Source organism: Pipra filicauda, unplaced genomic scaffold (genome assembly GCF_003945595.2).
Source record: "Pipra filicauda isolate LSUMZ 115617 unplaced genomic scaffold, ASM394559v2 scaffold331_size1881853_pilon, whole genome shotgun sequence".
NCBI classification, from domain to species: Eukaryota; Metazoa; Chordata; class Aves; order Passeriformes; family Pipridae; genus Pipra; species Pipra filicauda.
In genome coordinates this window covers 1,143,519-1,156,042 of record NW_024104456.1, presented here as the reverse complement: position 1 = coordinate 1,156,042, position 12,524 = coordinate 1,143,519, and the positions used below count along the sequence as shown (strand labels likewise).

At 37.5% G+C, this 12,524-nt stretch overlaps 1 protein-coding gene across 1 annotated transcript in view; it reads left to right on the top strand.

Moving 5' to 3' along the window:
- The window catches only part of MOCOS (molybdenum cofactor sulfurase), a 217,655-nt gene that overhangs the window by 77,068 nt on the left and 128,063 nt on the right, over nucleotides 1–12,524 (top strand). The window lies entirely within an intron of this gene.

Here is a 12,524-nt window from a genome sequence, read left to right as displayed (position 1 = left end):
CCTTGTTGGGGGAATGCTTACCAACAATTGATTTTGAGCTCTTGCAATTCAAAATTTGAACCCTTTTGTGAGATACAGACTGTGTGTTAAACTTCTGCCTTCGGCCTTTAGAATCAAATTTTTAGTGTACAATTACAAGTTCAGTATTTACCTTCCTAGAACATTCTGTAATCATTTGTACTTGCTCTACATTTGCTGGAATGTTTGCAGAAAGCAATGTACAAAGGGCACAGACATACATATCCTGAGCGTCTTTAAAACTTTGAATAAATATTCATCAAATGTATTCACTTTTCATTCTGCTCCTCATGATATTCGATGTTACCAAAGCTAATATCAAAGCATGAGAAGTATGATGAATCTTCAGAAATGGTGTTGAAATTATGATGTGTAGAGTCTAAAAGTAGAGACCAGAAAGTAAGTAGATTTTAACCGAAAAAACTTTGTAAAGTAAACGTCTTGGTATTCTGCTCTCCTATTTCATGCATATGAAATGTCACTTGATCCTGCTGGAATGTGAGCCCAAAGCTGGGGAGAACAGCTTTGGCAGATCATTAAAACTCTGATCAGATCTTACTGCTCACATCCCCTTGGGTTTGTATTTGAGAATAGATCACTTCCACAAGGACTAGCCTATTGGAATGTAATGCTGCAGAGTAACACAGAGGCTGTTGCAATTTCTAGTTGTTGTGGAATTTTTTCCAGCCGTTAATAAAGTTTTCCAATTTTGATGAATTTGTAGAATGCCTAGATTCACTAATGCGAGAGGGTTATATGAGATATCTATGTCTAGTTTAAGGTTTATTCACTTAATTATATTTTTCCTAAAAGTGTTTCATCACTGTACAAGGTAATGAATGAATGTACCTGGTCTTTTGTTTTAGCTTGAATACACTTTCAGGACTTTTGTATCCCAGTAGCAATAAAATCTAGACCATATTTTACCTTGAAATTTAATCAAGAGTAAAGGGCTTCCTTTTATGCAACTGTATGTAACAACACGTGCATACACTGATAGGATTTGTGTTAGTGTTGCCACAACTATTACTTCTGCTGCAATGACCACACATTTAAAAATGAAAACAAGAATAATTAACCCCTTCCCTAAACAAGAAAATTAAATAATCTTGTGATGAAATTTTTGGTGGTGCATGAACATGGACAATATTGTGAAGTTATCCAAGTCTGAATAAGGCAATTTCAGTGTATCTACATGTAACCAAGAAGAATGAGTTTTCCTGCTTTTCTAGCTCAACACGTGTCGGTGTCAACTCCAGTGCTGAAAGGCTACAGTCAGATTTCAATTGTCAGCTGAAACATGTTACTTACTTTGGAGTTTTTTAAGGTTGCTGATACCTGGTGTGGGAAATAGAATTTTTTTCAAATGTTAATTGTCCCATAAGAAATAACACTTCAAAGAATTCAAACATGATGAGATTTTTTCCATCCTGTTTACATTTTTTTTTTGGTTTTGCTCTGTAAAAAAACTTGAACTTAAAAAGTCAACTTTGTCACTGTTTTCAAGGTGTGATCTGTGGTTCTCTTCCCACAAGATGCTGAGTGTTTTGTTTCAGCTGAGCACAGTGTGTTATCCTGTGCATGGCAATATATCCTACGCTTGTGAATAATCCTTTGCTCATTTTGAGAATCTTTACCTGATCTGATTTTTTTGTGGCTTTACTATGCAGGGTGGCGTACTTGGGGTGCCTGAAACAGGTTCCTAAGTATTGCTCCTTACCTGCTGTAATTGGCTCTAGTGAAGTTGTAGTGGTAAATTTGCTAAACAGAATACTTCCCAGGACATATATGGGACTTAAGTATTCCCGCATATGGACTGACCATTTTACATATGGATTTCCTGGCCTAAGGGGTCAGGTTTCTATCTCCTAGGAGCTAGATAGGGACAAAAAGAAAAATTCAGGGCAGCCACTACATTTTCTGGCTCAGATCTTCTCTCTAGCAGCTCTTCAAGATGAGGATGCAGTGTAGAAGGATTATAGGAAATCGCGTTTGTTAGCACATGTGGTTATTAGTTACTTTTTGATTTCTTGAGGTTTGCAAAAAGGAAAGGCTATTTAATATGCATCTTATGGGGTGAACTTTCTAATAAATAGCAACTTTAATTTATACTAGGATTGACTAATGGGACACTTTAAAACAGCATTACTTACTTTCAGTTTATAGTTTTCGCATCTATTTTGGTTTGAACAGAATGATTCTCTGACAACATGAGAAGAATTCCACCAAGTCACAAAGTATTTCTTTTAGCTCCCTCTCACATATGCAGTGACTGGTTCCTGAGTTTGGTTCATATTTTCTGTTCAATTAGTAAAACAATGGTGTTTATATGGTGGTCTTGTGATCCTTTGGGTTTTGTTTTAAGTTTCCTGTAAGCTGCTTTCATTTTATGATTCTGAAAATGCCACTTGTGAGCTCCTTAAAATCCTTTTATTGTTGCTTTTTCCCTGAATGTGTTTGCTGTAGATTGCAACCAAGTTCTGTTTTAAGGCAAGCCAAGACTATCCCTTAACAGTCATTTATGCCTTGTTGCATCTATCATATGTCAAATAGTTTTTCCCTCAACTGCCAGGAGCACTGGGAGCACAATTGTCAGGATTTAAGGTGAATGAAGAGCGACTTGACAAGCAGAAATGATGTTTCCTGTACAAACAAACATTCATTCAGAGTTTCTGGGAAATCTCGGGGTTGTTTGAGTCAACACAAGAACATGGTTCGGTGTAAACAAATTGCAGCAAATGCACACTGACACCACAAATCCTTTGGTCAGCTCAACAAACAATCAGAAAAGCCTTTCACTCTTGAGTATTTCTGTAATTATGGTCACCAGGATGGTTTCACTAACAATTCATGATATCGTGTTATTTCTAACTCATAAGCAATCAAATTGTCTACTGTTTTACCAAGATATGAGAGTCCTGCAGGTTTCAGGAATTCATGCACCAAGACTTACTGGCTGTGCTCTTCTTTTCATATTATTGCCACTACCCTTCAGAAGGTTTTTGTGGTTTTGTGTAAAATGCTCGAATGTTCTTCTTAGCTATGCTCTAAGTTGGACATCAGATTACATGAAAAACACATGGTAAATAAATGGTGGCCAGCAGTCTTCCAGCCTTCACTCTTGTGGCTTTTCCCCAGAGCAAGGTGAAGTACAAAACGCTGTTGAAGATTTATCTAATTTGCAGGGGTACCTGTGCGATATAAAGTAAAATGCTACTGAAATGCATAAATAGATTTATGTAAGCCCTCAGTATTTTGAAAGCAGACTGAGGTGATTTCAGATTAACATCTTCATCTAAGTGATTTCCAGACAAAAGCATAGTACTTGAAAAGCTACCACTGATGAAATAAGGCCTATTTATATGTGAGCATTTGCCGTAGTCCCCATCACCATAGTAACTGAGACCCAGATTCACAATATCACGTAATTCCCACTTAAGCGCCTGAGTACCTCTGAAGTTCTGGGCCTAATTGTTTCTCAAGTAAATGTGAACTGACTGTACAGGCCTTTTATGAATTGCAAGAAATTATCTTCATTTTTTTTCCCTTTAAGCAAGAAAGCTCTGACAGGGGCTGTAATGATTTTTTGTAGTTACAGCATCAGTCATACTGTGGCAATACATTGTAGAGGTGGATCTAGAAGGTTATACTGGAAATGGTCATTTGGACATTTGGGATCAGAGTACTCCATCACCACTATGGGTCCATTTTTTGTGGTTTACTTCTTCTGACATGAAAGCATTTTGTCTTTATTTCCTTTCTTCTTGTGTATTGCAATTTTTCCAGGGAAACACATTGATATTAAAGAGTTGGCAATACATGTGTGATCACTAATGTGATCACAGTTTATTAGTGGTTCATATGTTTCAAAATTAAGATCAAGGCTTTGTTTCAGAGCAGGATTGGAGTAGAAACCATCAGATGGATCTCAGCATTGGGAAGATGTCTGCCAAGTGGTGCAAGGAGGTAGGCAGCTATACTCTTCACAGGCTATAGACTCCAATATATCCATTTTCGGATAACCACAAGTAAGAGTGATTGACTCCTTAACCTTCAAAAAGAAGGTAGTGGAATAAATTTGTTATCCATGTGGGAGTGTTTGAGACTGGTACACCTGGTCACAACTACTGTGGTTACATCTGTGGCACTCAGGATGACTCAGGGATGGACTTGCTTGTAGCTGGCACAGAGAAACCCCAGTACACAGGAGTTGCACAGGCTCATCTACACAACTGCTCTCCTACTGCCTTTTAAACCTACCTTAGTCTCAGGCAGTATCACCCCAAAAAGACTAAATAAGTAATGGAAGACTCATGTGTCTGTGTTTGACTTCTGCACCACAGAATAAGCCTAACTTTGCTGGATAGTATGAGAGCTGCTGGGTTATGCTTTTGAAGCTATACTTCATTACTCACACTTTACAGTCTAAAATACCAGACAACACTCAAGTAAGTCAAACTTACTTTGTAGCAAATCCATTTTGTAAATCCATTTGACAGTTACTGGTTGTCAAAGGTCCATTCCCTGGCACCTACAGGGAAAAGAGATTGACTAGAGTCATAGTGGCTGGGGTATGTGACACATTGTTTCAGGAAAAAATTGCTCTAGTTTTTTAAAGGGTTGCAAAACCAACACAAAAGAAAAAAACAAACCACCATAGCTGAAGAGATCACAGAACTACACAGTTTAAAGGCCAAACCTGATCTAGAAACAAATTCCATTAAATAAAAATTAAACAAAGAACAATGTTTAAAAAAAGGTTGAAAGCAATTATATGGTATTTAGAAAAAAAAAAAGCTAGCTTAAGAAGTTTTTAACATCCTAAAGAATATTTAATTTCTTATCTGATATTACTTAAGGTTAGCTGCTGTAAAAACTTTAGATTATGGAACCATCAGAACACCTAGGTGTGCTTTTTTTTGTATATATATTTTTTTTTCTGAAGCAACCTTTACAAATTTATACTTGTTATGCCGCTGGAAAATAGCCAACTGTTATGCTTCACTTTCCAAGAATTGGAAAGCAATGTGTAGTAACTTTTGACCAGTTACCAGCAGATATCTCTGGGGCAGGTAGATAGGCCTCATGCCGGTGATGCTTGCTGGCATTAGCAGCATTAATTAGATGCTGCAACACTGAGTCTCTCCAGCAGGAGCTCAGGGCGTGTGGAAAGGTTAGAGATGAGGACTTACTAAGTATGATTGGGAAGAAAATGTTTGTGCTCCAAAAATGCTGAAGTTAAGGTGGATAAGTGTAGCTGTGTATGGTGCACTTTGGCACACAGTGGAAGAAGTTGGACATGTCCAGGGTGAGACATCTCAGCCTGAAGTAGATCTCTAGCTTAGGTCAGATGAGCTTCTTGCTGTAGAGTGTGGCTTTTGGGTGACTCTAAAAGCTGATGTGCTCTGATGTCCACAGTGTAGATGTCTTACAGTGATACAAATTTCCATACGCACACCCTTTAATTTATTCATGTAGCCTGTGAATAGGATACTGAGCCTATTAATGGTAGAAATGATACCTCTGACTGGCACTGTGCTGTCTCGAGTGTTCACCATCAAAGAGAATTTTGTTACATTCTTTTTTGTTGAAGAGAATTTTGTTTCTGCTCAGGGGATGCCTAAATATAAAATTTACGATCTGTGCTAGGTATGAAAAGTTTGGAAAGGGAAAATACAGTGACCTTAGTTGTTTGGTTATGTTAACTTATGAACATATGTTAACTTCTTCATAAGTTAATTTATGAAGGAAATACTGTATTGAAACATCTCATGCTGAAGTTGCCTAGATAGCAACTGAGGTGACATGCTAGGCCATGTACAAAATCTACAAAATGTTTGGTTATATCTTTGTTTCCTCATAGTGACTCCTACGATTTGCTAGAAATAGTTTGAATTCTAATACATTAATGATTTAAAAACTGATTCATATTAATTTGTAGTTTTTCTATTTGGTAATTAGTTTTTGCAAATGTGGTTGGAATGATTTGTTCATGAGTTATTTGTTTATGGCTAGTCCACCTTAAACGGTTGCCTAAAATATGGGTTATTTTTTCCATTTCGTTCCTGGTTGACTTCAGTAGCAAGTGGTGAATTTTCATTTGAAGAACCTATGGTATAAATTTGCAGAGCCATTTGTGTCCTAATTATTGAAAATAGTAGGTTTCATGGGTGTTTTTACAAATCTTTGGCAGTTGTTCAAGAACTGGAGTAAACAGATCTGGCTGATCTTAGAAAAAATATCCACGAAGTGGTTTTAAAACCATGTATTGGTCTTCCCTCTCTACACAGAAAAATAACATTTAATTTCAAAGAAAACAGTTACCATGGGGTTTCTTCCACATCTAGAAAGTTATAGGTGTTAGAGGCTTCTGTCGGTGAGAGGAGTTATAGTTGTGTGCTAGAACAAACTGTACCAACAGGTAGCCTGTAGATTTTATGAGTCCTTCCAACTGCTTTGCTCTTCTGATTATATGTGGTACCATAATACCACGCTTATTTGTAGTTTGCTCTCTCGGTGTGCGGGGTGTGACACTGAACACCTTCTGGATGTGCACTTTGTAAGGGTAATGAGGGTCAATGCCTCTCAATCAGGGTGTGTGCTTCTCATAAGCTTTGTTCATCAAGGCATTTTTTCCTGTAGAAAATAATTTTGTGGCCATTAAAGAGCTCCTGCTCTTCTAAAGCTGTTATGTGAGAGAAACTCCAGGCATTCTGCTGTGCTGATAGCTTTAGAGAATTGGAGAAGGGTTTTTTTTTGGTACCGTCTGTGACTCTGTAAGCAAACGGGTATTTCTACAGTGTCTCCAGAGAACTGGAGAGGAGAATGAATAAATGTAAGGGATTAAAATGCTTCAATTCAGATGGCTAAGCATGAATGCCGGGAGGAAGTAATACTTTCAAATAGAAAGGGGGGATTTTTCCATCACCTACCTATGCCAAGTGTAGCTTATGAGGTGCATTCCAGCTAATTATTTAATTTGCATCCACAGAGCAAATAAACAACAGTCATGTCAGTGGGTGAGATCTTAATCACTCTTATGCAAGCAGCAGTGAGAAAAAAACAGGTTCAGATTGAGTGCCTTTCTAGTAAAACGGTCAGAAAAGAAGTTTATGTGTCTGTAACTAGCAAGGATAAATAGAGTGGTGTGCAGCTATTTCACAGTTAACATGTGCTCTGAAAGGTTTAAGTTTATGCATTGTCACTATGAGAAAGGAAACTGAAGCAAAAAAGTGGACTGACTGAGGAAACTTTGAGAGAGAACTGTAAGGGTTATTTATCCCAGTGCTCTTCCTCATGCAGGTATTAATCCATGGGCAAATCCTTCAATTTGGGGGACCTCCACTGGATTAGCTGCACAGGTTGCAGAGATGATATGGTATAGATTTCTGGTGAAAACATTTCTTCAAGAAAAGAAAAAGAAAAACCCCAAAACTAAAACTGTACAAGGGCTTTTTTTCATTAAATTAACGTTTTGCTGGAGGAAGACAGATTTGGTAGATTTTTTTCATGCTTAAATATATTTGATTCTTTAAAATGTTTATAGATTTCAGTTAGCTATTGTTTGGATTGCAAATTGACAATGAGAATATAACTTTCTGCTGTGACATACTGGATTGAATAGACCTTGTCTTTACAAAATAAGGTATAAGACATCTCCTGCTGAGAAGGCTTATCTTTTTAGTTTGTTAAACCAGAGCATTCCCTCATGTATGTAGCTGCAAGCTGTCACTTCTGTCAGCAACAGAAGTTAAAGAAATTTGAGGTTTGTGTTAAGAAGTGTATCCTTTTTTATGGTATCCTTCTGCATTGGCTTGAATGAGGATAGCCACATCTTCTGTTCCTTTCTTTCTCCATATACATAGAGAGAAAAACATGTGCAGAAGAACTGCTGTTGCACATGAAGTTAAGCTTAAATCGCAGTGTGGGTCCTGCTGCCTGTAATAGCCACAACAAGACCCTAGGAGCCCTTGCTAAAGTTGGTGGGAGATTTTCAATTGACTGTTCTGATAGCTGGTGGTGACCCTTAATTAATAAATGGGTAAGTTTAAAATGCTCTTATCCAGAAATGTAGATGCAGCCACTGTCTATACTTGTCACTTACACTTGGGTGCAGAAAGGATTAAAATACCAGTTATGAAATTTAAATTAAAAAAAAAACAAACAAAATATTTTCTGTCTCAGAAGTAATTTTTTAAATTGTCATTATCACAAAACCTATTAATTAAACAACAACATAATTACATCTTTTCAGTGTTTCTGTAGAGCACAAAACAATGGGATAAAATTTCTGAGGCCCAAGGCAAACATCTCTCAATACAAGTCCAAAATGTATTTGTGCTTCTGGGTAGCATGACACTGGAAAAATATTATAATGAAAAATATTTTTTAGATGTAAATGTGCAGCTGAAGAGTTTCCTTTATAAAGTGCTACCTAAACTTGTACCATTGAATAACTATAGATAACTATGCTTCTGTCTTCAAATCTGAATCCCTCGTTACAATGACAATACTTACCTTTTCGTAAGGGTTTTTTTAGATAGATCAGCTACTAACTAGAAAATCATTGTACTGACAATATTTATGAAAACTCATACAGAGTCTAAATAAAAATGTCAATACAAATATAAAACATGTAAACCACAAACTCCTTGGTCATATTTTGATTTTACCAACTAGAAATTGAAATGCTTGCACCAATTGGAATTAAAGTGTGGAGGGCAACAAACCTAGCAATATAAGTTGCTCTTCAGCTTTTTAGAACTGTTTGCAAAATGGTAGATTTAAATAGAGAGAAATTGATATAAAACATATTTTATAAGTATTTGAAGTCTAGCAGCATGAAAGAAAAGCCATTTCAATCAACTGAATTTCTGGAGTCTGTAGTGGAGATGGTATAGTATGGACATGCCTATGTTTCTGGGAGCACTGCTACTGATCTGCTGCTGAAAGCTACAAAGATCTGGGGATAAGGAGGAACATGGGGTTTCTTGTACGAGGTAATGGCAGCCAGGCAGCAGCTTTGGAGGGCATCCCTTTCATCTAACAGTTTCCCTAAGACAGCTGAACAAATAGTAGCCTTTACCTTCTGCAGAGCTGCCAGTGGCACTATGGAGTGATAGTTCTAATTAAACTATTAATTTAGGCTGTTGGATTAGGTAAGTTAGATAATATGACTACTCCCTCAAAATATATGGCTTGATTACAGAAATCTTTAACTATAAAGAAATTATTAATTATGTGTGTATTAAATACATAAAATGAGGCAGCAGGCTTGGCTAGGTTCAAAATAATTGACTTTCCCTTCCACTTCAGAGTGGAAAGGCATTTTGGCTCAATTGTTGTCATAAAGATACAAGTCTTATGGCAACTTTTTAAAATTATTAGACACCAACTAACAGAGAGATCTCAGAATATAAGCATTCATGGGGAAGTGTGGCCAAGTGGGGGCATTTTCAGTCCCTTCTCTCTGGACAGGCTTCATGGTCTATGTGTGATCTGTAAGCTCCTGGGGAGGTGAGAAGGAGAAGAGGTGGCCAGTCATGGTGGGTCTTCAGTGTTCTGCAAAGATGGAGTGTGCAGCTTCCTCCCCCACCTTGCCAGCCTGAAAGAAAGGTACTGGGTCAAGTTTCTCAGCCTTTCTGCCGTCTTCCAAATGAAGGCACAGTTGTATCAATATGTTTAATGAAACAATTACCCTCTTAGTCCTTTCTTCCAAAGAGTTCTTTGTGAAAAGTGGAAATTTGTAATACTATAAAATGCCACTTCTGTTTGCAGCTGTGAGCTATAGCAGATCAAGTTATCAGTTTTCTACCACAAGTCCTATTGCCAACAACGACCTTATATGTGGCTATAAATCTTGCTGGAGCGTAACTGCATTTCACTGTAATGGGGTATGTTTTACACGCAGACAGACAGCATTAGGAATTCTGTGTGTAATAGCCAGTGCTTCCCAATATTCATGTCAAAACAGAGGACGTCGTACAGTGGGCTGCAAAAGTCATTGAGACGTATTGCAGTTCTCTATCCCTAAGTACTCTGATTTTATCATGGCAGTGCTGCTCTAGTTCAGGAGTCTGTGGTATTCATTTTATAAACCTTATTCTGAGGTGCTTGCAGCTTTTCTGCTCTGCACATCAGATGCCATTCTGGAGAAGGAAATTCCCTGAACTCAGTTGCTATTGCTTTATCTATTTATTTTCTTTTTTTGAGGTTAGAAACAGTTCAGTCAAAATGTGAATCTGACTTTAAAAATCCCACCTTTTTTGCAAGTATTGGAGTCATAGCAATTTTATAAGACATTTGGAGACCCAAAATACAATAAGTACCTAATTTGAGTCACAAAAGAATCTATTTCCTATCTAAGTCAATTAGAAATATAACTTGGTTGTTTATCTAGCTCTAGGAACTTAAATGCCTTTGGGAAAAAAAAGGCTCTAATTTTTTTGGACTCTTTTGAAAATTTAACCCTAAAGCTTGATTTTTTTCATGTGAAAGCCAGTTTCTGGTACTGAGCTAAATAGAGAAATACATGAGTGTTGTGTCATGTATTTTATTTCAGAACTGTTCAGCTATTTCTGAATTTGAAATAATTAAAACTAAATATAGTTAGAATATCAATAAGCTTTGTCTCAATTATGACTTAAACAGAGCTGTCACTATTTGTGAGCCTAACCAACCCAAAATAGTATTTATTGTCTTGTAAAACTGTGACAATGTTTCATGAAAGTACTCACTGGCTCTGATATTCCTGGTTGGGCAACAGCATCCCATTATTAAATCCCATTCCTGCATCTCATCTATAGTCATTTTACAGTATCTTTTGGTCAAATTAAGTGCTGTGGTAAGTGTGTACAATTCCTATGGAGAACTGCAGGTTGTTATTCTTGAGCAAAATTTGGCATTTTACCTAGGTGTGTCTCACCTCCCACTGAGCCTGTGTGCCACAGGGAGGCTGACTGGGGAGGAGAGCGGAGAAGTCGTAGAGACTAAAAGAGGAGCAGACTTGATAATAGTCTTCAGTGTACCTTTTGTTACTGCTGTTGTCAGCTCACTCTTATGAAAAGGTAACCCTACAGCTAGCTTGTCCTCAACAGAGGCCACTGCTTGGGTTGAGGGTTTCAGATTCCTTCAGTCACATACACGTGTTTCAAGCTGTAATGCAGGTGGTGGAGGGGAAGGCTGTACAGCTCGCTGCAGGGAAAGGGGGAGTGGTTCAGTGACCAGAGAAAGCAGGTCACAGGGATGAATAGGGCAGGCTGTCAAGTTTGATACTCGATGCCAAAACTTCTGTGATCATTCCTGTCTTTATCCCTAAGAGGGTTTCTAAAATCTAATGGAAAACTTTGGTTTCTATGAACACAGTTTTAAAAATTATGTCCGGAGCTGTGAATGCTTACAGCAACTCTCTGGTGGCAGGTCTGTTTCAGAAAGATCCTTATGAATTCTTTCAAATGGTTTCTCAGAATGCCTAAAACCTAATGCCATGACCTGCTCCTTCATAAAAGCTGCAATTCTTTCTTAATTTCCAGAAGACATAAAATACCATTTGCATCAATTTTCAAAAATGTAAGTTTTGTAGAAAGTCAAGTCTCATTTGGGCCTTGGAATCCATCTGTTGCATTCTGTACTTCCCAGAACCATAACAGTCTTCTTCAACCAAAAAAAGTACTAATAATATCATTTCAGTGGGCCTTTGCAGGGTGATTTTTAAGTGCAAATAGTCAAAGTCGTTACAATTGTTTCTTTTCTAGTGTTTAGTATTTGACTGCTGCGCCCACCACCCAGCTCTGACACTCTTTGCCTGTAGCATTTGTGTTTCAGACTGGATACAGTCTGAAAATTTTAAAATTTCTTAAAAATCTCTAAAATTTTAAGGAATGTCACTGCTGTCCTATGTTTCAGGATTCTTAGCTTGAATTTGTCACATAACCTTTTGTACAACTTACATTTGAATGCACCTGTGTCTTCAGTTTCTGTCTGTTCTAGTAAGGGAATAACCTGTTATATAAAACATGCAAACTTTTAATGCTACACATTAGAAACCAGAGTTCACAGACTCTCCAAATGCTGGTCTGTACCTTGGAATTACACAGAGCAGAATGCCAGCTTCTTGGAGAGCATTTCTGAGCTGCAACGTGTATGCTCTGGTTCAATTTTGTTTGCTCTGCTCCATGCGCTGAAGCTGATGTCTCTCAGATGTTTGTTACATTTCCTGTTTTTTAAATGTTAATTCAGAGAAAGTTCATCAGGTGAAAAAAGGTAAGAAAGGTGACTGAATTGAAGCTCTTCCTCAGCCTCTGAAAAGACTCATCTTGCACACTGCAAAACACTAACAGATGCATGATCTAGCATAGGTACCAAAAGGTGCATTAGGTGGTGTTCACAAAAGGTAGTTTAGAGCCAACAAGGTGCTGTTCAGGCATCAAAAAATGTATAGTGTAGACATGTCTCAAGAGAACAGTTTGCTTTTCATAGTCTGGCTCATTGGAAGACATTAGATTGCT